The following is a 25688-nucleotide window of genomic DNA, read 5'->3' as shown; positions in this document are numbered from 1 at the left end:
GAATCTCCATATGCCCCAGGAGTGGTCCTAGAAAAGGCAAAAAGACCAAAAATAAAAATAAAAAATATATATATTAGCAAAATATTATTCATTTTGTAGCTAAGGGCACAAGCGCTGAATCCAGACTTTCTGGGTAGGACCTTGGACAAGTTAATTGACTTCTCTATGCTTCTGTTCCTACCATAAAATAATAATGCACCTGCTTCCTGATGGATCAGGATTCACCAAGTTACTGAATTATTACATGTAAAGCTCTTATCGCATGCTAGAATAGTAACTAGCACATAGGAAGCACTTAATAGCATTTTCTAATTTACACTGTACCAGCTAAGAAATTCAGACACAACAGTTTCACAACAGAGGAACCAAACCTAACAATTTAGGGAAAAGTTCAGCCTCACTAATAATGAAAGAAACTTCAAAAGAATTTAATGTTGACCTTTCTAGCTGGTAAAGACTTTAAGATGACAATGGAGCATTCCTTCTCTAACCATTGAGGTTATTGTGTTGCTAAAAATCTCCTTGGATAAAAACGTTGTGCTTAGGGAACTCAGGGCTTTCTGCAAAGTTAGGGGTAGGAGAGATCAAAATCTCTAGGAAACCTATGTCCTTTTAGGTTTTATGCCACCTCACCAGTAGGATGGCTACTATCAAAACAGAAAACAGCAAGGGTTGGTGAGGATACGAAGCAACTAGAACCCTTGCACCCTGTTGGTGGGAATGGAAAACAGTGGAGCCACTACGGAAAACAGTGCAGTGGTTCCTTAGGAAATTAAAAATAGGGGAGGTCTCTTTTGGCGCAGTGGGTTAAGGATCTGGTGGTGTCGCTGCAGCAGCTTGGGTTGCTGCTGTGGTGCAGGTTTTGATCCCTGGCCTTCTACATGCCGTGGGCTCGGCCAAGAAATAAAAATAAATGAAATACAAAATAGAATTACCATATGATCCAGCCATTCCGCTTCTGGGGATAGGCCCAAAATAATTGAAAGCAGAGTCTCAAAGAGCTGTTTGTACACCGATGTTCATAACAGCATTGGTCACAACAGCCAGAAGATGAAAGCACCCCAAGTGCCCACCAGTGACTGAATGAACAATCGGAACATGGTCCATACATACAATGGAATATCACCAGCCTTAAAAGGAAAGGAAATTCTAACACGTGCTACAACACGGATGAACCTTAAGGATATTATGCTACGTGAAATAAGACAGCCACCAAAGGGCAACTACTGTAAGATTCCCGACACACAACGTAGTCAAGTTCATGGAGAAAGGAGGACGGAGGTTGCCAGGGGCTGGGGGAAGTTGCTACTTCATGGGTACAGAGCCTCGGTCATGCAAGATGTACGATGGATGATGGAGACGGTTGGTGGTGATGACTGCACAGCAGCGTGACTGTACTTCACACAACTGGACTGTACAGTTAAAAATGGCAAAGATGATACATTTCATGTTATCTGTATTTTACCACTTTTAAAAAAAGATTTTAAGAGTTTTTGTTATTGCTGTTCTTTGGCCCTTGTTTCTTTGTTATTGAGGTATAGTTGATTTATAATATCATGTTAGTTTCGGGTGTACAGCACAGGGTTCAGTTACTCGTTTTCAGCTTCTTTTCCTTTATGTGTTATTACAAATCATTGAGCATAGTTCCTTGTGCTATATAGTAGGTCCTTGTTGGTAAGATTTTGTTTTGCTTATTACTACTTAACAGCATTCCTTTATTTAAACATTATAAGGGCATTATGAGGGTCTTAAATATAAAAGAGAAATGTAAGGAGGAATTACACACCTTGGACAAATCGAAAAAGTCCTCCTAGAAGAGATGGCAGTGTTCCATTGTGGAAAGAGTATATAGTCTTTGAAACGGAAATGTGTCTCAGGGAGATTTCGTTTTTTATCTTTTAAAATATTATTATTATTATTATTATTTTTGCTTTTTAAGAGCCACGGCTGCAGCATATGAAAGTTCCCAGGCTAGGGGTCAAATTGGAGCCACAGCTGCCAGCCGCAGCACTGCAGGATCCTTAACCCACTGAGCGAGGCCAGGGATCAAACCCACAACCTCATGGTTACTAGTCGGATTCATTTCCGCTGTAGCACAACGGGAGCTCCCTAAAATAGTCTTCATTTTTACTGAAGTAAACTCATGAAGGGATGATCAGTTGGACCAGAGTAACTGCCTCCTGAACAATGACTGTCCATTCACCCTCCCTTATTGGAGAGCAGCCTCCAAAGGCCTCCCTCTCCTGCAGCGGCAATGAGATGTTGTAGATTAGTTCTAGTTTATCACCACTACTGAGCCTATGAAGAAGGATTTTATTTGCATGGAGTTCTCCATCCAGACACTCAGCACCTTTCCAGTTATCAGTAGGAGTATGCAATGCGCTGCGATTCTGAAATGTGCTTATGAATCAGAGAAAAAGAAAGTGTGACACAGGCAGAACGTGCTCTCAAGGTCAAGGCAGGAGGAGCGGCTTGTGCACTGCCCTGGAACAGCCCAGGGTCCCAGCCCTGGGATTCTGATTCTCTGGAGGGGGTGTGGCCCAGGCCCCGGGGCGTGGGCAGGGCCAGGCAGGCTCTAAGGGGCTCCTGTGGAAGGGGTGGGATCAGGGAAGGGAGACTTGGCTTCTTCTTGGGCGCCTCCCACAAGCACCAGTTGGGCCATGGATGAGGGTTTCCATTTCCTGGCTTGGAAGGTCCTCCTTTCGCTGTGAAGTGGAAGAAGTAGACTGAACTGAAGTGGGATCCTCATTCCACGTCGAGGCAACATGGTATGTGAGGAAGAACACGGCCCTTAAGTGTCCTCTCCAGAGTCATCTTCCTCTCCCCCTCCCCTCCCACTGGTCCTTCCAGCCTGGAGGTCTGTCTCCCCTCTGTCCCCACCTGCCCCTTGGCAGCTGTCTTCATTCAAGTGTTCATCACTGCTCCCGAAGACATGTCAACAGCCTCCCAACTGTTTTTCCAGACTCCAATCCTGATCCTCTCCAACCCACCCCGGCACTGCCTCTGTAGCATCTTGCACTGTGGATGAAGTGCCTGGCTTCATCGCAAGGGGGTGTTTGCTCTGCCTTATACACCATTTTATCAGATCACCAAGATCTGGCAACCACCAGCCAGCAACTGACATCTCTGCAGCGTGGTTCCCATTACCCTGCTTTCTCCTTTCTTCATCAAACCCTCAGTGTTTGCCTGTGTATAAGAGTGAGCCGGGATGTTATCCTGCAGCTTCTCCATTTTGACGTATTCCCCACAGTCAAGAGGGCTTTAGAGGGATCCTGCTTTGCGGGGACCTGGGGAGCCGTGGCTCTCTCCATACACTGGGGCATGGGGTGTTCCCTGGGGCCTCAGGCAAAGTGCCTCTCCTGGCATTTCCACCTTGTCCCTGTGGGGCTCACAGCCAAACTTAGAAAGCTCCTCCAAGGCTGGAACTCTGCAGCGTTTACTGTTTACTCCCAACCCCTACACAGTATCTGGGATATTTATGGGATGAATGACTCCATCCATCCAAGATAAAGATTCGAAAAAGTCCTGTAAAATTCCCCAGGGTCGAAAGTGTACAGAAGCACAAAACAAGCACTGAATGTTTTCACTTTCCTCAGTTCCCTCTTGTCATAACCACTCTCACGCCGCCTCCTCCCACCTCCTCAGCCTCAAAGACCCATAGCAGACTCTTGGGCACCCCGACCTCAGACTCCAAAGCCCACAAGAGCCAAGTCCTATCCAGATGTAACCAAAAGGGACAGACCCAGGGATCAATTGTGCTTGTCCTCAGCCTCACACAGGACACTCAGCACTTCTGTTCACAAATGGAATACATATTTTAGTCCAAAGATGTAATGTTAGCACGAATTCCTCATCGATCTCTTCATCCACTCAGAAATTCAGTGGCTCCATAGTGAGGAGTTTATAGCCAAGGGAAGTACATATTAGATGCAGGTAAAGACAACCCGCTTCTAGTTCCGACTCCCAGGGAGCTTTCTATACACCCACGGGAGGGGAAGAAAAATCCAGGAGGCCTATCTCAGGAATTTTAAGGTTAAAAAAGTTATTTCTTGGAGTTCCCATTGTGGCACAGCAGAAATGAATCCGACTAGTATCCATGAGGTTGTGGGTTTGGTCGCTGTCCTGGCTCAGTAGGTTAAGGATCAGGCATTGCTGTGACTGTGGTGTAGGCTGGCAGCTGTAGCTCTGATTAAACTCCTAGCCTGGGAACTTCCATATGCTGCGAGCAGCCCTAAAAAGACAAAAAAAAAAAAAAGGTATTTCTCTGTACTTCTATGGTGAGGAAACTATATCAAAATATCAACTGTTGCTTAGAACAGATACTTGGAATGTGGTTTCTCCTGGGCCTTTTCGGCATTGATTAATAACGTTTTGTTGGGGGTTTTTAGAAAGGCAGTCTTCCCCTACCTTTAAAAAAAAAAAATTGCACTCAGATATGCCATCTGGTGGCCAAATAAATTAGAAACATGAAATTACACAGTGAGCCTGGGCAGGGCCTTTGTAGTTGCAGGAAAAAACGTGTGCACACGTCCTTTTTAGCGTTATTCCCTTTTGTCTTTTATGTTCCCATTTTTCCATTAGAATCTATCAATCACGCCATAAGTGTCAGGGCATTGAACTTGATGGTATCTGGATCTCTGCAGGGAAAGATAAGGAAATTTGTCTTGGTAGGGAGGTCACCTTTGCTGGTGACCAATTGTGTCAAGTTTCCAGATGACGGAGTGAGACAGAATCTTTTTAATGCTTCCAACTTCTCAATTAGAAGCAAGGTGTTAGAAGGGAATAGGGTGGAACAATGTGATAAGCAGGATTCAGAATCCAACACCTGAGAAAGAAGGTAAGAGAAAATATAGCTCTTCTTTTTCTTTCTTTCTTCTTTGCTTTTTAAAGCCACACCTGCAGCAAATGGCACATGGAAGCTCCCGGGCTAGGGGTCAAATCGGAGCTACAGCCACCAGCCTATGCCACAGCCATAGCAATACTGGATCCAAGCTGCGTCTGTGACCTACACCACAGCTCATGGCAACACCAGATCCTTAACCCACTGAGTGAGGCCAGGGATCCAACCTGCATCCTCATGGAGCCTAGTCAGGTTCGTTAACTGCTGAGCCACGAAGGGAATTCCAAAATATAGCTGTTCTAAATGTGTTCAGACTGTCCGGTCTCCACACCATAGTACTAAATAAATAAAGAAATAAATAAGGAGTTCCTGTTGTGGCTCAGCAGTAACGAATCCGACTAGCATCCATGAGGTTACAGGTTTGATCCCTGGCCTCGCTCAGTGGGTTAAGGATCCAGCATTGTTGTGAACTGTGATGTAGGTCCCAAACGTGGCTCAGATCCCACGTTGCTATGGCTGTGGTGTAGGCCGGTGGCTACAGCTCCAATTGGGCCCCTAGCTGGGAACCTCCACATGCTACAGGTGCGGCCCTAAAGACAAAAAGACAAAAAAGAGAAAAAAAGAAAAAGGATCCATGGTTGCCATGAGCTGTGGTGTAAGTCACAGACGTGGCTCAGATCCCACATTGGTATGGCTGTGGAGTAGCCCAGGAGCTGCAGCTCCGATTCTGCCCCAGGAATATTCATACGCCGCAATGCAGGTGCGGCCTCAAAAAGCACAATTAGTCAGTCAATCAATAAATCAATAACAGAGTATCACCAACTCACTGCCAACAATCTTTGAGGAGTCGCAGAGGGGCAGAGAGATGTTAGAAGGCAGGAGATGGTGTAGCTCTGACTTCCAAAGATGGGGAAAAGATGAATGTTAAAAACTACTCATCAGTGGCCTGTGTGAGGCAAAAATCCTCAAATGAGATGTAAATCCTCAAATGAGATGTGGCCACCAAGGTCTCATGTGGACTCAGCAAGGGAAGGTCATACCAGACTGTCCTCAAGTCATGTTCTCTTGTCGGGGTTGTGGACTGACAAAATGAGGCAGTGTGATAGACAAGGGTCTGCATTTGATTATGGCATTTCATGTCATCTCAGATCACATCCTTCTGGAACAAATGGTGACAGATGGAATAGATAATTGTACAGTTAGGAGAAATTGGAGCTGATTAAATGAAAGTATCCAAAGGTGCTGGAAGGTTCTCACCTCAGTCCTGCCCTGTTCAACATTTGTATCACGGCTTCTGTGTGTTTAGCAAGTATGTGGATAGCACAGAGTTTTGCTTTGTTTTGTTTTGTTTTGTTTTTGGCTGCGCCCACAGCATGTGGAAGTTCCCAGGCCAGGGACTGAACCCTCACCACAGCAGCAACCCAAGCCACTGCAGTGGCAATGCCGGATCCTTAACCCACTGCACCACAGGAGAACTGCTAGCACAGAGTTTTAAGAAATAGAAAGTTCACTGGCTCCCAAAACCAGTACCCCAAATCCATCCGGAGACAGACCCAACAGATTCTCATAGATAAAGCAGGTCTTTCCATTCTCTGTCCCAGATCCCATTCTCTTGTTTAATGAGTTTTGCCCAAGGTTTCTTCTCTCTTTACAGCTGTACTAAAACTTGCCTTTCTTCCCCAGATTCTCTGTCTCTGTGCAGGAAAGCATTTCATTCACCTGAACCTCAAGGATTCCTTCTTTGTCTCCCAGTGCCCCAACCCAAATCAGATAGGCACATTTTGGTTCTTACTTTACAACAGAAACTCTGCTGCATCCACTGGGACTGATTCCCAATCTCTCTGTCTCCCCCCTTCCCTCCCTCAGAAGTCTCCCATGATTTTCATAATGACTTCCTCTCTGACCTCTTCCTAACCTCTCAGCCATCCCTTCCTGGCCTTCTCAGGCGTCTTGTCCTCCCCTCACCCCCTAAGTGTTGGGACTCCATCTCCAGTCCGTCTCCCTCCTCCTCCTCACACCCTCCCCGGTGACCTGGAGCACTATCACCGCTTTAATTCCCATTTACATACCAATGACTCTGAAATCTACTCTCTAGCCCACTCTCTCTCTCTCCTCAGCTTCTGATTCTCATATCAGATTGGTTGCTAGACATCTCCATGCTAACACTGTCAGAGCAGGGAAGTTCTGTTTCTTTCCCACCTTGTTTCCACCCTGAAGACTCTTTTTCCAGTCCAGGAATTGAGGTATCCTTTGAACCTACTCTGTCAAGCTCCTTTTCCAGACAGCTCACCTCACTCGATCTTGTTTGGGCATGTGTATAAAAGCACTTTGAACAATAGCAAGATTCTGCATATGGAAATTTGCATCACTGATACATAAATAGCTGATGCTGGTGCTGAGGCCAAAAAAAAATTCATCACGTCTTCCCTGACCACACCCACTACTTACCTAACCAGGTGTGAACCTCTGACTCAGTGGCTCCCCAGGAAAGAGTTATTCAGAATTCCCTTACTATAAGCAATGAGAGCTGGTAGTGATTTCTTTCTTTTTTCTTTTTCTTTTTTGGCCACATCTAAGGCATATGGACATTCCCTCAACAGGGATTCAAATCTGAGCTGCAGCTGCAACCATACTGCAAATCCACTGCAAGGGCCAGGGGATCGAACCCTCGCCACCACAGAGACAATGCCGGATCATTAGCTCACTGCATCATAAGGAGAACTCTGGTGGTGATTTCTTTAATAGCTTGTGTCCCTTGTGAAGAAGAGTTCTCTGAGCATCTGGTTTTTAGCCACGCCTTTTACTTCCTGTCCTATATGCATGTAGCAGAGGCCTACATAGGAGGCATTTCTTCAGGAAATATGGAAAATCATCTCTACTTTCTTTAAATGTATTATGCTCAGGGTACATCTGTCCTTTCCTCCCAAATTGGCACTTACAGTTGAATTCAGTAAATATGTATCAGGCTGGTACAATGTGCCAAGGGCGGGCCTGACTACAAGACAATTCCTGCCATAATTCCTGCCTTAAGGAATCTGAAGGGTGGGGCAAGCAGTAAATCTAATGCAAGCACATGCCAAATTGCTGATGATCACAGAAGCCATAGAAACTAAGTGCTGTGAGGTTCCACAGAAGGGAAGCATCTCCATCCAAGGGGACTCCATAAAGGCGCCTGAGACAGACCTAGAAGGATAGATCATTCGACAGAAATAAGCAAGAAAGAATGCTCACACACAATGACGAGAGAGAAGAATGACAAATGGCAAAAGGCTATATTAGAAGAATATCTTTGGAGAACTGCAAAATAAAGAATAATAATAGTAAGGAAATTTTCTTTTAGCTAAGGCCAAATACTGAGACTATAGACATACCCCAAGAGATAGAGAGAGGCAAGGTCATGGGGAAAAGATTATTAAAGTATTAGTACAAAAGGTGGAGGGGAAGAGGCAAAACCTCTGTCCCGTTACTCTTCACAGCGCCCCCACACCAGCCACCCCACTCTTTTGGAACTTCTCTTCTCGCCATCATCCGTCAAGAGGTGTTAGTGGCTCCCAGACCCCAACTCCATCCAGCGCCCCAAGGAGGACAGTGCTCACTAAGCAAGAGGTTGCTGCTGTGTTGATCCATCGCTCCTGGTTTGGTACAACGTTGTCCATAGTGTTGCCTCGGGCCCAAATATCCCAGTTGTAACTGAGAACATTCTTTCTCGTTATCTATTGTAAATGAAAAGAAATGAAGTTTCATGAGGACAAGAATGCTGTGGACTTGGTGACCTCATGTGGTAAGCTTGGCAGCAAATGCTCTCAATTCCCACTGGGAAGATGCTGAAAAAACCACAGAGGAATGAGGAGTGCTGATAATAATTATAATTGCTAATGAGGTTGGGGATTTTCACACACTCTTCCTGCTAAGTAGTTACCAATTCCCCAGTTTACAGAGGAGGAAACTGGCTTAAAGATGCTGTGTCCAACCCCCGCACAGAGAAGCAGGGGTTGAGTCTATTTTCCCAGAAGCCTTGGCAGTGCCTGAGGGACTGGGTAGCATGGGCATCTCTCATATATTTATGAATTTTGCTTCTGGGAAGCAGTTTGGGGAAGCAGCACTGTAAGGCAGGGACACAGCAGGTACTGTTTACTTAGCTCCAAACAAAACTGCATAGAGAGAGGGGATCCCGGTTCAAGTTGCATTTGGCTTAGCCAAATAGGATTTTATTTTCTTATGCAATATTCACAAAGACTGGAGCAGACAGTCCAGAGTTGATGCAGCTGCTCAATAAGTCACCAAAAATCTAATCTGTCCATCCCTCTGCCTCATGGGTACAAGGTGGCTGCTCTGCCCTCAAGCATCACATCCACATTTCAAACAGAAAGGAAGTGAAAAGAAAAAAAGGCAGGAGTTCCCTTATGGCTCAGTGGGTTAAGGATCTAGTATTGTCACTACAGTGGCCCTGGTTATAGCTGTGGTGTGGGTTCAATCACTAGCCTAGGAACTTCCACATGCCATGGGCACAGCCAAAAAAAAAAAAAAAGAGGCATATCGCAACTGAATCTGTCTTAAAAAAAAAAAATCAATCTGAGGGAGATCCCTGGTGGTCTAGCAATTAGAATGGTGCATTGTCGCTGCTGTGTCATGGGTACAATCCCTGGCTCAGGAATTTCTATATACCTTGGGCACATGCAGCCAGAAAAAACCAAAAGTCAATCAGAAAACTAAGTGAATTCCTAAAAGCACATTTCTAATGCCTCATTAGCTAAACAGTCATGTGGCCAGCCCTAGACGAAAGGGGGTCCAAGGAAGTGTTTTAAAAAAGCACACTGACACCCAGACACGGTTGAGGTTCCATTGTTGAGGGAGAAGAGGACAGTAGAATGTGAAGCGGCCATCAGCTCAGCCTCCCAGAGTATATCAAGACACACAGCCAAAAGCCGAGATGGAGGAGGCCGCTGAGAAAGGACATACCAAGTAGATGAGAAGGAGGTGATGCCTAAGTAATTAATTCTCCATTGAGCTGCAGGTACCTGCACGACTCATTCTCCTGTTCCTGTGGGTGACACGAGGCTGATGAGGCATGCCTGAGTTGTTTCACTTGCCGCAGGCCACATAGAGAGTTCGTAGCAAAGCAAGAACCCAAGTCATTTCCTAAGTCCAAACCTGGGTTCTTTCCACTACCCTATACATGTGCAAACCACGTTCAGCAGATGCTTGGCGCTCCAGGAGGTGCCTGAGGGGCTCTGACCGATATCGGGGCAGGTACACAGGGAGCAGGGCTCAACGCCTCCACCCTCTTCTCCCAGAGAGGCTCCGCCTTCATGTTTCTGTTATGTAGTGAGATTCTCTATGAGATTTAACTTGATATGTGGGCTAATCTGTCTATTTAAAAAACAAAAACAAAAACAGTCTGCTCTGCAACTATTCTGTACTTTCATTATTCGTTGAGCATTTTAAGGTCAGCTTTTTTCATATGTTCATAGAGTCTCCAAGTAGGAAGGTGTGATCAGTGCACATGGGGCTCCAGCTTATCCCATTTGGGTGCTAGTATCAGAAGATGTCACTCTCCAAGAGGACATTAAGATGAGGCAGGCTGGAGTTCCCGTCGTGGCGCAGTGGTTAACAAATCCAACTAGGAACCATGAGGTTGCGGGTTCGGTCCCTGCCCTTGCTCAGTGGGTTAACGATCCGGCGTTGCCGTGAGCTGTGGTGTAGGTTGCAGACGCAGCTCGGATCCCGCGTGGCTGTGGCTCTGGCGTAGGCCAGTGGCTACAGCTCTGATTCGACCCCTAGCCTGGGAACCTCCATATGCCGCGGGAGCGGCCCAAAGAAATAGCAAAGACAAAAAAAAAAAAAGATGAGGCAGGCTGTTTATAAGAACCAACTGTACAGCACAGGGAAGTCTACTCAATAGTTTGTAATAACCTATATGGGAAAAAGAATGGCTGTATGTCTGTCTAACTGATTCACTTTGCTCTATACACCTGAAACTAATACAACATTGTAAGTCAACTATACTCCAATAAAGTTATAAAAAAAAAAAAAGATGAGGGAGGCTGAGGTCAGACGTCTGCAGAGGCAATTTGGAAATGAGCTGTGACTAAACTGGGATATTCCTGAGCGCCCCTCAATGGAGCAGGGCATAGGCTGGACCCCACATGTGCTGGGCTGCCTCTCACTCATAGCAGCACATAGGGAGACGGCTTCTTAACAGAAGGTGTTGGTCTGCTGAGAGGAATAGAATGTGTCTGCCTTCAGCTTGTTTTCCTTCAATAGCCTGACATTGGCTGCATGGAGGAAAGAAGGAATGGGGTGGTCAGTCCAACCTACAGATCTCTGGCTCTCAGAACAAGCAGGGGCGAAATCTACCAACCTCCCTACAGGGGAGGCTGCAGCCAGCCCACAGGGCGCCTTTTGGTGCATTTTAAAGACTCCTCCTCGGAGTTCCCGTCATGGCTCAGTGGTTAACAAATCCGAATCTGACTAGGAACCATGAGGTTGCGGATTCAATCCCTGGCCTTGCTCAGCGGGTTAAGGATCCAGTGTTGCCGTGAGCTGTGGCCTATGTTGCAGGCGTGGCTTGGATCTTATGTTACTGTGGCTGTGGTGTAGGCCAGCAGCTGCTGCTCTTATTAGACCCCTAGCCTGGGAACCTCCATATGCCCTATGTTTCTAGTTTGGCCCTAGAAAAGGCAAAAAATAAATTAAAAAATAATAATAATAAAATAAAGACTCCTTCTCAGGGTGAATTAAGTAGGAAAAGGCACTTCCTCTGGGCACAAGCAACCCATTAGGCCTACATGCTTGGCAACAAAGGGCACATTTTGTGCAAATTAGAAAAAAGGGCCCCTTCCTCTGGGCAAGCAGCCCCCACACTGTGCCTGGGTGTGGGGGCAAGGGAGCTGAGATTCACCCCTACTAGTGACTCACCCCGAAGTGCCGGCTCTTCCTGTGCTTCCAGTTACCTGTTGGGGTGCACAGGTCTGCATTCTATTTATCAAAGTGTTTTCAGTTCTGGGCAGCATCAGCCTTGGAAGGGTGGAAGAAGGAGTGTGGAAAGGCTTCCTCCCTCTTCTTTTTTTGTGATGTATGGACACAGGTTTGTGCAAACACACACACATACACATGCACACATGTGCACACACACAGTCAGAGGCCTGTAGGGTAGAGCTAAAGCCACTGAATGTTTCAGGAAGAATAATAATGCCTAAAAATAGAACTGTCGGCAGATTTGGGGGAAGGGGATCTTACTACTCATAGTTCCTGGAATAAGGAATCAAAGTGTGGTGAAGTTCAAGGAAGCTGATGTTAAAGCTGATGTTACTCACAAGAGTAAATAAAGTAGAAACCCTGGGGCCTAGGGCCCGTAGATGGTCTCTGGAGCTCTAGACATTCAAAGAAAGGGCATCAGACAGCCACCATGCAGAGACCTGATCTCCATTCCCCAATTCCTCCATCCAACAGAACCCCAGTTTTATTTCTACTAGCAATATTCCTCTGCTTTAAAAAAAAATTCTTTTTTCCTCAGCCTCTACCCAGGTGACACAGTTCTGGCCAAGGGGTTATCAGCCTAAGTCACTAAATGGACTTGCAAGAAGAGTTCTTTTCTGGAGCCAACTTTTTGGGGGTTTTTTGGGTTTGTTTGTTTGTTTGTTTTTGGCTTTTTAGGGCCGTACCTCTGGCATATGAAGGTTTCCAGGCTAGGGGTCGAATCCAAGCTGCAGCTGCCAACCTACACCATAGCTGCAGCAACTCGGGATCCAAGCGGAGTCTTCAACTTACACCACAGCTCATGGCAACACCAGATCCTTAACCCACTGAGAAAGGCCAGGGATTGAACCCATGTCCTCATGGATCCTGGTTGGGTTTGTTAACCACTGAGCCATGACATGAACTCCTGGAGCCAACTCTTGACACCACATTCTAACTTACTATGAGGTTCTGGATGCAGGACAGGGTCACCCCTACAAATGAGAACTCAGAAGGTTGCAGGGAGCCAGGTTCCTGCTATGCTAGTAGGAGCTCTTTTCTCACCTTGAGAGTTATTTTAAATGCAGAAAAATTGAACCCCTAATTTGTTTACATCACTGTTTTTCATGTTTCTGTTACTACCAAGTAGATGCCATCCCCCAGCAGATAATGACCGTAAAAGAAGGCTATTTTGGCTAATTGGGTTTCTTAGATCTCATCCATAGGAATAAGTTGTTAGCGGATGACACAAACAGCAAAGCTACTAATAAGTTCTTGATAAAGTAACTGCCCTCATCTTCTGTGTACACACATGAAACACTTGCAAAAATACAATGATCTTTCACAGAACTTTTCTGAAGATTGAGGATTCAGTGGTCCTGAAGCTATTCAGCCTCACAGCAATGCCATAAACACTAGTCTTCAAGTGAACCGAAGGTGGGAGGAGGGGGTACAATGGAGAAAGGGGTGAGGGGGAGAGAAGGCAGGGAGGGAGACCAGAGTCTTTGTCAATAGCAAAGGTTGCAAACTCAGCCGCCGGCCTGAGCAAAGCAGGAAATGCAAACGCCATCACAGCGCTCGGGGGGTGAGAAAAACAAGGCTCTGGCTGTCTCTTTGTTTGCCCACTTTGGAGTAAACATGTGGGTAGGGACTAAAATGTCTGTGCTAGAGGAAAAACAGCTGCTCAAGCTAAATGATAAATGTCAATTGACATTTTCCCTTGGGATTAAGGAGGCCAGAGTGTAGACTCTGGTGACCTGAGAAGGGCAGCTACTATCCGGTTCCCTTGTTACCAGCAATGAATGTGGGCCCCACAATGCAGTTAGTCTAAATTTTTTAAAGCTGGAAATCTGGATTTTTTTTGTGTGTGTGTGTACAGTTGCCCATTTTTAAATGTTGGGAATGCATTCAATATTTTTTTAAACATTCTGTTAGCAAATTATATGTTTCTGAAGATATTCAGGCAGCAGGCCATCAGTTTGCACCCCCTGGTATGCGGAATAGTTGGGATAAGAAGCTGTTGCAAAGAAATGCAGGGGTCAAGCAAGAGCTGCGTGAAGGTAGGTGCAGCAGAGGAGGAGACTGAAAAGGCCAGAGACGGTGGAATGGGGAGTTCCCGTCATGGCGATTCAGAAATGAATCTGACCAGTATCCATGAGGATGCAGGTTCCATCTCTGGCCTCTGTCAGTGGGTTAAGGATCCAGCGTTGCCGTGAGCTATGGTGTAGGTTGCAAACTTGGCTCAGATCTGCGTTGCTGTGGCTGTGGTGTAGGCCAGCAGCTGTAGCTCCGATTTGACCCCTAGCCTGGGAACTTCCATATGTTGAGGGTGCAGCCCTAAAGAGCCAAAAAAAAAAAAAAGGAAGAAAGAAAAAATATTGAGGAATGTGAGCAAGAGATGGGGAGGGAGTGAAGAAAGGAGGGAGAAGGTCAAGAAGATAAAGACTTGAAAGGAGGAGACTAGACAAGGTAGGAGTGAGTAGGGAGGGGTTAGAATTATTCGGCAGAGAGAGACAGGAGTATGCAGGCACTGTGGGGAGAACAGGGGTTCTGCATGGAGAAGGGGAAGCCCACCATTGTCTCAGCCTCTGGCCATCACTTTTTCTTTTGACAGTCACATAATTTAGGCTCCCACTTGTCTACAACTGCAGGAAGTCCAGAGCCCTGATCCAGGAGGTGCCATCATTTTCCTGGTCAGTATTACCTCTTGCTTCTCCTTTCTCTCACCATCTCCCTGTGAGAGTCCAGCTTCTTCAGCCTTTCCTTTCCTTTACAAGCTGACACTGGGCTAGTTGTCAAATGAGCTTCTGTGGAGGCTTGAACTATGGATAAGCCAGTAAATAAGGGAAATTATAGCCCAGAAAAGGAGACATGGTGGAATTCCGTGTCAGAGATGGTTATTCCTTTTTTTTTTTCTTTTCTTTTTGGCCACATCCGTAGCATGTGGAAGTTCTCGGGCCAGGTTTCAAACCCTTGCCACAGCAGCAACCTAAGCCACTGCAGTGACATTGGATCCATAAGCCACTGAGCCACAAGGGAACTCCAGAAATGACTATTCCTAAAATGATCTTTGCCCCAGGGTGCCCCACTCTGGACGTTTCTCACCTCTCTGCTTAAGGAAGATACCCTTTCTCTTCATTGTGCTCAGCATGGAACGTCTCCTTGAACAGTCTCTCAGTTCAAACTCTGTAATCAAAGGATAAAAAGAATGTTCTCTCACAAAAGAGCAGTATTCCCCAAAATTAATGATTTCACCATACCCTAAAGCAGAAAGATGGAGTTCCTGTTGTGGCTCAGCGGTAACGAACCCGCTGGTATCCATGAGGATTTGGGTTCAATCTCTGGCCTTGCTCAGTGAGTTAAGGATCTAGCATTGCCATGAGCTGTGGTGTAGATCGCAGACACAGCTCGGATCTGGCGTTGCTGTGGCTGTGGCGTAGACCGGCAGCTGCAGCTCCAATTTGACTTCTAGCCTGAGAACTTCCATATGCCTAAAAAAGAAAGAAAGAAAAGCAGAAAGAAAGAAGGAAGGAATGGGGGGAGGAAGGAAAGAAAAAAAGAAGGAAAAAGGGAAAAAACCAAACAAACAGCCATGGGAGTTCTCTTGTGGCACAGTGGGTTAAAGATCCAGCAGTTGTCACTGCAGCAGCTTTGGTCACTGCTGAGGCACAGATTTGCTCCCTGGTCCAGGAACTTCCACATGCCATTGGCATGCCTCTCTCCGCCCCCCGCAACAAACAAAGAAACAAACCTGCCAGCTTTAGAAGCTGTGGTACTGGAACAGAAAGAAGAAGCAGAGAAAGTGGAGCAGTGTTTGTTTGGAGCTGATGTGGTGTTAGGGCTGCTGGTCAGGTCCCGGAAGGGCGGCGGAATTCGAAGGGCTCCTGCCATCTTCTCCTGTGCTTGTTGACAACAGTTTCCTCCTCTCTGCCAGGCCACACTGTCCCACGGCTGTTTCATCCTGAATGGCAGTCCAGTTCTCCCCCAGGCCTGCAGATGCCATTTGCTGTTTTCCCTTCTCCCCTCTGTGGCCTTACAAAAAGCCCATCCCCGGTGCTGATCTGGGTGTCTCTAGTTCTCTGCAACCTGCAGGAGCTGAGCACCTCCTTCACCTTAGCTTGTTGGTCAAAGACAGTCAGGGTTTGTGTGTTTGTTTTGTTTCCCAGTTGAAAGGAGGGTAGAGGGTTGACTATGGAATGGAAATGTTCGAAATCTGAAGGCTGGAGGAAGAGATACACATTCAGAGGTGAGGAGGGCAGCTCTCGGCAGGTCTGCGCATTAGATGACATGTTCAGAAAACAAATATAGCTGAAAAAAAGATAAGAGACAGAAGGTGACAACAGTCATTTTCTCACCGATCAAATTGCTAAAAAATTGAAAACACTCTTGACCTGCAAGTAACCCCTCTTCTGTGCTTCTGAACAAACAGCAACCTGAGCCACCTGACCAGCACCCCTCAGGCCCCACTGTTTTACTCCCAGATCTGCCTCTCTTCCCCTGGGCCTCCTCTTCTCGTGACCCTTCCTCTCCAGCACACATTCCTTTCCCCTTCTTTTTCATCTCTTCCATCAGCAGGAGATACCTAATGAATGTCCACCACGTACGTCACTGTGCTGGCAACAGAATAAAAAAACGATGACGTGCCCACCCCACCCAGCCATAGAGCCTTACAACCCAGCATGATGCCCACATCTGAGCTCAGTGGGGTGGGTAGTTAAGTGGGAAAGGTTAGCCCTCACATGGAAAAGTGAGCAGAATTGTGGGGCACCAGACTTAGGGGTGTTGAGGCCACAGACTTAGGGGTGTTGAGCCTGGAATTTGATGTCACATAGACCCCAGTCCTACTACTTAGCAACTGAGAGACCTTACCTCTGAACCTGTTCTCCCTTCTGGGAATAACAACCATAGTCAACCAACAGTCAGATGAGATGATTTACTCCCTGTAAGGCATTTAGCACCTAGTTGCAGAAAACAGCTAGTAAACGGAGGTTTACTAAATGGCTCTGCCTTGGATATCATGTGACAGTACAAGAGGAGAGGTTCCTGTCTCTGTATTCCATCCTCCCTCCTTCTGCCCCCTTCTCCTCCTCCCTCTGCCACCAGTCTTCTCCAGTTAGAAAGCACTTCCTGGAGTTCCTGTCGTGGCGCAGCAGAAATGAATCCAGCTAGGAACCATGAGGTTGCGGGTTCGATCCCTGGCCTCGCCCAGTGGGGTTAAGGATCGAGTGTTGCTGAGAGCTATGGTGTAGGTCGCAGATGCGGCTCAGATCCCTCATTGCTATGGCTGTGGTGTAGGCCGGCAGCTGTAGCTCCAATTGGACCTCTAGCCTGGAAACCTCCATATGCCACGAGTGTGGCCCTAAAAAGCAAAATAAATAAATAAATAAGTAAGAAAACACTTCCTACTGTGGAAAATAAGAGCAGGAGGTGTGTGGAAACAGGAAACATGGGTCATCCACAAACACTGAGCTACTCAGGGCCCCACACCTGCGAGCACCTTTCCACCCCGACTCCCACCCCCAGGAAGCCATTCTCTACCCTACCCCCAGAGCCAGCCCTCCTGGGTGTCTGCACAAACTGCTCCAGTTTGAATCACTCTCTGGACAGGTCTTTATTCCACTCTTCCTGACGCCCAAAAGGTCATAACTCTCTTGAATTGCTGGAAAAACACTGTGCAGAAATCACAGAGTCCAGGAAAGAAAAATAGACGGCAAAATGAAAACAAATGCAGGGAGTTGAAGAGATGTTTATTTTGATCCATGTCCAGTTTTGGCAAACCTAGAAAAGAATAAAATGTCCAAGAAAAGGCAAGCTGGGGAGGCAGGTCATAATGTCAAATTTGAAACTCTATATGATAAAAAAATCATGGTCCATTTATCACAACATACAAAAGGATAAATTCCATATAGTTTTTGTTTTTTTTTTTAAGTGAAACCATATAAGTACTAGGGATGGGGGGAATGGGTGAATTTCTTTATAATTTGGGAGTGGGGGAGACATTCATAACTATGACTAAATCCAGCTGCCGTTGAGAAAAAAGATGATACATTTGACTATATAAAAATTTAAAAGCCGAAACTTTTCTAAGAGAAAAAACATTATCAGAAACAAAGTAAATGACAAACATCACAGACAAATGGCTGACATCCTTAATATATTAAGAGCTTCTAAAAGTAGAGAGAAAAGAACCACTTTGAAGGGGAGCAGAATATGGCACCCCAAAATGTGTCATTTTTGGCATATGGGCCATTTTGAGCCCAAGCCCCAGTAGACTTATGAAAAGCTTTTTACCTTTCCTTTAACTGCCTAAGATAAATTTTTTTTTTTTTGTCTTCTTAGGGCCGCACCTGTGGTATATGGAGGTTCCCAGGCTAGGGGTTAAATCAGAGCTGTAGCACTGATCCCAAGCCACATCTACGACCTACACCACAGCTCATGGCAATGATGGATCCTTAACCCACTGAACAAGGCCAGGGATCAAACCTTCACCCTCATGGATGCTAGTCAGATTTGTTTCCACTGAACCAGGATGGGAATGCCTGCCTAAGAGAATTTAAATAAGGGGCCTGTACCAGAAAGAGAGCTCTAATCAGAGATGGTTTTCTCATCCAAAAAACTTAACTGTGCGGCAAGGCAAATATCTACTAAACATCTGCTCTTCTCATCCTCCTGTGAATTACCCACCTTCCCTTAAAGCCCCAGGCCCTTATCTCATTCCTTAGCTCAGGATGGCTTATAAGCCTCAATTGCAGGGAGAAAAAAAAAAAATTAAAAAAAGGGAGTTCCCATCCTGGCTCAGTGGAAACAATCTGACTAGCATCCATGAGGACACAGGTTTGGACTTCCCGTGTAGCTCACAACATGAGGACACAGGTTCAATCCCTGGCCTCACTGCTCAGTGGATTGGGGATCCAGCATTGCCCTGAGCTGTGGTGTAGGTTGCAGATGCGGCTCAGATCTGGCATTGCTGTGGCTGTGGCAGAGGCCAGCAGCTATAGCTCCAATTCAACCCCTAACCTGGGAAACCTCCATATGCCACAGGTGTGGCCCTAAAAAGACAAAAGACAAATGAATAAATAAGCCTCAATGACACAACTGCCTTTGAGTTTCTTGTTTTTATGGGGCTCTTATATGTCATAAATTTGTTTTTTTCTCCTATTAATCTGGATTATGTCAACTTAATTAATAGGCCAGCCAAAGAATCTAGAAGGAAAGAAGGGAAATTTTTTCCACTCCCACAAACTCAACTTAAAAATTACAAGAGACATGAACAAACAGTTCCAGAAAGAAATGGAAAGGACTCCATAATGTATAAAAAGATGTTCAATCTAGTTTCTAATAAGAAAAATACAACAAAACCATACTAAGGTAGTATTTTTTACCTAGCAAACTGGCAAAAATCCAAAAGCTTATCAACACTTTTTTGATAAGCAAAACTGTGGGCAAACCGGCATTCAAGTATACTGTTGGTGGGAATGCAAAATGAGGCAATGCCTATGGAGGGGAATTTGGTTGGCAATAACTAGCAAGGGTACATATATACTTCCTTTTTGATCCAGCAATACCACTTCTTGGAAATTATCCCAAAACATCACTGACAAAAATATGGAAAAGTGTTTGCATAAGGTTATTTATTGTAGCCCTGTTTGTAATGGCAAAAGACTAGAAACAACGCAAATGTCCAATGATAAGGGGCTGCTTAAATAAAATGCGAAGAACTATGGAGCATAAAAAAGGAATGAAGGCGAGTTCCCATTGTGGCGCTGTGGAAACGAATCCGACTAGGAAACATGAGGTTTCGGGTTTGATCCCTGGCCTCTCTCAGTGGGTTGGGGATCGGGCATTGCCGTGAGCTGTGGCGTAGGTCGCAGACAAGCTTCGGATCTGGCTCCAGCTGGCTCCCTAAAAAGACAAAAGACAAAAAAGATAAAAAGTTAAAAAAATAGAAGTAAGGAGGAGAAAATGGAAGAAAAAGCATAAATTAGACCGTGGCAGGGAAAGCTTATAGAAGTGGTGGATTTCCTGGAATTGGCAAAAGTATTCACCGTGAGGCAGAAAGGGGGCTCGAGCTAAAAACTGAGTTGTAGAATAATCAAACTCTTTTTAAAAAAAAAAAAGGAATGAAGGCATTCCTGCTATGGCACAGTGGCTAGGGTCACTGTGGAGGTCTCGGTTCGATCCTTGGCCTGGGAATTTCCATATGCTGCAAGTATGACCAAAAAGAAAAAAGAAAGACAGAGAAGGAAAGAAAGCAAGCTGTAGAGACAAAGACCAACCCAGTAGCAATGAGCATCTCTAGCACCTTGACCATGGTCCCTAATTGCCATTCCCATCAATAGAAACCTTGAAAAAATGTTTGGTGTTCATTCTGGAGAAGGAAATGTACAAGATGTGCTTGGATATCTTGTCATATTGGAAGTTCAAGAACTAGCGAAATCCATTAACGAATTCCCGCTGTGGTGCAGTGGGTTAAGGATCCGGCATTGCCGCTACTGGCCGTAGCTACTGGCCTGGGAACTTACATATGCTGCAGGTGCAGAAAAACAAACAAAAACCTTCACATTGAAAGGAGGTGCTGTTGCCAAAGATGGACAGTGTAAGCGTTCACAAGAGTAATAACGACCATGAACTAAAGTACACTGAGTACGTTTAAACCTATGACTTTTGCAAGATTTTTTAATTGATCACTTGTGGAGGATTCCAGGTAGCCAGCTCTGAAATTGAAAACTGCTAATAAAGAGAAATCAACATTTATCCTACCTTTTCTGTAGGAACCATACCTGACCACATGGTTGATGAGGGGATTTCTCTTACAGAAGTAATCCAGCTAGTTAATGAGTGGAATGATAGACTTTCACTGTCACCATTTTGCAACCCCTAATAAAATCATGGATTAGTCAACAATGACTAATGACTGATAACATCATCAAAAGAGAGATAAGCAGACATTATGCACTTTCGGTCGGAAGTTGGCAGCATTCTCTGAGGAGTCCTGCAAGTGTAAACACTGAATCAGGCCTCTAGATGAAATTACCAGTTTACAGGGAATTCGTTGGAGAGAGGAAAATGTCACATAGTACCTCAAGCATATAGTCAACCAAAACCAGACTGTGGGAAATTCTACAAGAAACTCCCTGTTCCTTCCCCCACCACACATACGCACCCATACACACAGTTTCTTACAAATACATTTCAAGGGGAAAAAAGGAGTTCCTGTTGTGGCTCAGCAGAAACGAATCCAACTAGGAACCGTGAGGTTGTGGGTTCGATCCCTGGCCTCATTCAGTGGGTTAATGATCTGGCGTTGCCGTGAGCCGTGGTGTAGGTTGCAGATGCAGCTCAGATCCCCTGTTGCTGTGGCTCTGGCATAGGCCGGCAACTGTAGCTCCTATTAGACCCCTAGCCTGGGAACCTCCATATGCCACGGGTGTGGCCCTCAAAAGACAAAGGACAAAAAAAAAAAAAAAAGATGGGGGGAATGGAAGAGAGAACCTATACATCAAAAGAAACAAGAAAAACATCAACCAATGTAATGAATGGACTTTATTTCAATCCTGATTCAGAAAAATAAGCTCATAAAGATATAAGAGGTTTAGGGGAATCTGAAAAAAATAAAATCTGAGGCTCCCAGATTCCAGTCTATTTTCTCACTGGCCTGAGCCTGGCATTACTGCTATTATAAGTAAAAACCACTTCAGAGCCCAGAACCACAGGGTTAGAACAACTCCTCCAGTTGACATGTCAGAGCAAGAGTCTGACAGACAAAAAGCCACATCTCCCATTCCCTCCTGGCCCCCCAGGCTTCCCGGCTCCTGCGGCCACCCACAGCAGAAGAGAAAACCAGGTGGGTAGAACATTGAGCTACTCAGACTGTGGCTCCAGGCAGATGATTTTCTTGAGGTTGCTCTCATCCAGGCCCTTGCTCCTATAGAGCTCAGGTTTTGGTGTCATTCTGAATGTGCCAAATAAACACGTTCTGCTTGTGTGAAGTGAGTTAACAGCCCTGATCCCAACTGGGCCTGCGATTTGGAAAAGGAGGTGGTTGAGATGTTCTACCAAATACCACCAGCAGCACCACCACGGACTGGTGTACTATAAACTGGGCAATACAGGATTCCAGCTTGAGAAAGGAAAACCCTGTCCCAAGGGCCTGATTGTTCTTAAGTCAGAAGACCTGGGAATCAGCCATCATCCCAATCTGATACTGCATCAGCACTCGAGTCCTTCCCTGCTCTGAGCTCTTCAACCCTAGATGTGATATGGAGAGCACACTCCGTATTTCAGCGGACAGAAGAACCTAAGATAAACAAAAGAACCCAAGGAAGGACAAGAAAAGGACCCAAGGAAGAGCAGATTAGGAAGTGTTACTGGCATATGAAGCTGAGAGGACTAAAACTGCTAGGCAGATGATAAAAATAGTAATAATTTAATATTTATTTAGTTCTTACCACCTGCCAGATGCTAGAATACTAGGTCCTTTTCATGCATCATCCCTTTTTATATGCTCAACAGCCCAGCAGGTAATGCTTTCATATGTGTAGCAAAGTTGGTGGAGGGGTAGTCTCAGTCCAACATGAGTGGTCTGAGGTTTTTAGGGGGCCATGGACCTCCATGATACAATCAACAAAGCTTCTTCTATGTAATGTTTAAGCAGAGGCCTATCTAAGGAAATTGGTCATCAAAAAATAAGTAAATAAGAGTTCCCGTCACGGCGCAGCAGAAACAAATCCAACTAGGAACCACGAGGATACGGGTTCCATCCCTGGCCTTGCTCAATGGGTTAAGGATCCGGCATTGCCGTGAGCTGTGGTGTACGTCGAAGACGTGGCTCGGGTCCTGAATAGCTGTGGCTGTGGCTGTGGCTGTGTCTGTGGCTGTGGTATAGGCCAGCAGCTACAGCTCCGATTAGACCCCTAGTCTGGGAACCTCCAAATACTGCATGTGCCACCCGAAAAAGCAAAAAAAAAAAAGCATGTAAATAAAGAAATTTGTCATCTTTACAAAAATGTCCAAAAGATGCCAAGCTCTTCCAGTCAGGGCTTTGTGTTTGATGTGACGCATGACCAGCCTGCTGCTTCCCCCACAGCGAGTCATCTGGCCATCCACTATTCTGGATCCTTTTTCAGGAAATCCAGCTGAACAAAGGCTGTTGGACCTCTTACAATTTTATCATAAATGAATGAGACAAAGTTGGGTGCATTTACATGCAAGAAGTGACAAAGTAATTGGTGATTATAGAACCATTGCATTTTTTTCCATCATTTCCTAACAAGGGTCATGCCTTGAAGATTCAATAATGACATAATGATAATGACAGAAAGGGAGAGGAATTTACACAGAAGGCAGAAAAGCAAACTCCTGTTGCATGGATTCTGACTGTCCTTAGATAGGCCTCTGCTTAAACATTACATAGAAGAAGTTTTGTTGATTGTATCATGGAGGTCCATGGCCCCCTAAAGGAGCAACATTTGAATTGTTTTCCCATTAATTTGGCCCCGGAGTTCCCGTTGTGGCGCAGTGGTTAACGAATCCGACTAGGAACCATGAGGTTGCGGGTTCGGTCCCTGCCCTTGCTCAGTGGGTTAACGATCCGGCGTTGCCGTGGGCTGTGGTGTAGGTTGCAGATGCGGCTCGGATCCCGCGTTGCTGTGGCCGCTGGCGTAGGCCAGCGGCTACAGCTCTGATTCGACCCCTAGCCTGGGAACCTCCATATGCCGTGGAAGCGGCCCAAGAAATAGCAAAAAGACCAAAAAAAAAAAAAATTTGGCCCGAAAAAACACACCAGGAGTTCCTGCTGTGGTGCAGTGAATTAAGGATCCAACTGAAGCAGCTTGGGAGTGCTGCGAAGGTGAGGGTTCCATCCCCAGCCTGGCACTACAGTGAGTTAAGGATCCGGCATTGCACGGCTGTGCTATAGATCACAGCTGTGGCTCAGATTCAGTCGCTAGCCTGGGAACTTCCATATGCCGTGAGTGTGGTCAAAAAAAAAAAAAAGAAAAAATACACACACCAAAACATAATTAACATTGGGGCTTAAGTCTGTAGCTACCACTAATCATATCTAGAATTATTTCAGTGAATAATAGATCTCATGGCTTTATTCCTTGTTTGTGTCTCCTTGATATGGCTATTCAGTAAACATGTGGCATCTGCAACCCCAACATTTTGGCTACTTTAGTTGTCAGGGAAGACCCCTGACTGTGGGAACACATGGTTTTGTTGAAGCACTGGCAAGAAGCCCACCCCCTCACCCCCGCGAGCTGGGTGTGGTTGACCACTCAGCCACTAGGCAGTAGGTGGTCCAGTAGGCAGACAACTACTGGAAAACAGTGCTTTTAAAAACTGTGTTTCAGAATTCCCTAGTGGCCTAGCAAGCGGTTAAGGATTTGGCATTGTCACTGCTGTGGCTCTGGTTCAATCCCTAGCCTGGGAACTTCCACTTGCCATAGCCTCAGCCAAAAAAAATAAAAAACTGAAACTTTGCACCTCCTCACCTCCAAAAAAAAAAAGCCAGTTATTAACACTGGTGATAGAAATGATGAGAATGTGAAGAGTTCTGAGAAAGTAATGATTTTTAAGAATTGTAATTTGGGGTAAATTAAAGACAAGTGTTTTGATCCTGATGGCAGCTCAGCTTTTTTAATCCACAATAAATGCAGATATTTGGAAAGAAGTATTTATGGATCATCTAATTTGGAGGTATACAAATTAGAAAAAGTCAAGAGGGCCTGCTGTCCTTTCTGTAAGCATGGCCAGTGGATGAATACACATCCGTCTCCCTTTCGTTACTGCATCCCTCATCCAAAACTTGCTACAAATGTGTGTCTTGGAGGTTGAAAAATTCTGAACTCCCTGGAACAAGATTGTCTTGTGGGAAGGGAGGTTGGTAAAAGCAGCCAGTGTGCCTTGCATATCAGTCCCTCCCCGATAGGAAAGGCCTTTTCTCTTTTGTCTTTTCAGGGCCTCACCCGTGGAATATGGAGGTTCCCAGGCTAGGGGTTGAATTGGAGCTGTAGCCGCCAGGCCTACGCCACTGCCATAGCAACACCAGATCCGACCTGACCCGCCTCTGCAACCTACACCACAGCTCTTGGCAACGTCGGATCCTTGACCCACTGAATAGGGCCAGGGATCGAAACTGTGTCCTCATAGATACTAGTCAGAGTCACTTCCACTGAGCCGTGACCGAAACTCTTTTTCTACATGGACATTGTCTAGAACAATATCCTTCCTACTTGATATATTTTTAATAATTTTTATTTTTTCTATTATAGTTGGTTTACAATGTTCTGTCAATTTTCTACTGTACAGCAAAGTGACCTAATCACACACACACACACACACACACACACACACCTATCTATCTATATATATACATTCTTTTCCACACATTAGCCTCCTACTTGATTTCTTATTGTACTTTTAACAATATCCAGGAGTTCCCGTTGTGGCTCAGTGGTTAGCGAATCTGCCTAGGAACCATGAGGTAGTGGGTTTGATCCCTGGCCTTGCTCAGTGGGTTAAGGATCCATCATTGCCGTGAGCTGTGGTGTAGGTCACAGACACAGCTCGGATCCTGAGTAGCTGTGGCTCTGGTATAGGCTGGTGGCTATAGCTCTGATTCAACCCCTAGGCTGGGAACCTCCATATGCCTCAGGTGCAGCCCTAGAAAAGACAAAACAACAACAACAACAACAAAAATCCGGATTTACCATGTTATGTCTCATAACTATAAAGTCCTTTCGGATATAAGCTTAGTATATAAATAACAACAGGAACTATCAAGTATTATACTTATTAGTAGTATCAGTTATCATTATACTATATTATGTAAAAATATACAGTACACTATACTATATATACAATATGATGCTACGTATGATCTACAGCA

At 45.5% G+C, this 25688-nt stretch overlaps 1 long non-coding RNA gene across 1 annotated transcript; it reads right to left on the bottom strand.

Moving 5' to 3' along the window:
- Positions 1–8283: 8283 nt before the first annotated feature.
- On the bottom strand, positions 8284–16091 carry LOC125136483 (uncharacterized). The gene is made up of 3 exons (XR_007137197.1): positions 15549–16091; positions 14903–14983; positions 8284–8553 (listed from the first exon to the last, which is right to left on the bottom strand). It is a non-coding gene; the product is annotated as an uncharacterized LOC125136483 (long non-coding RNA).
- Positions 16092–25688: the final 9597 nt, after the last annotated feature.

The sequence above is a fragment of the Phacochoerus africanus genome, chromosome 9 (genome assembly GCF_016906955.1).
Source record: "Phacochoerus africanus isolate WHEZ1 chromosome 9, ROS_Pafr_v1, whole genome shotgun sequence".
Taxonomy (NCBI): Eukaryota; Metazoa; Chordata; class Mammalia; order Artiodactyla; family Suidae; genus Phacochoerus; species Phacochoerus africanus.
Note: the sequence above shows the minus strand (reverse complement) of the source record. Positions and strands in the feature narration are given on the sequence as shown.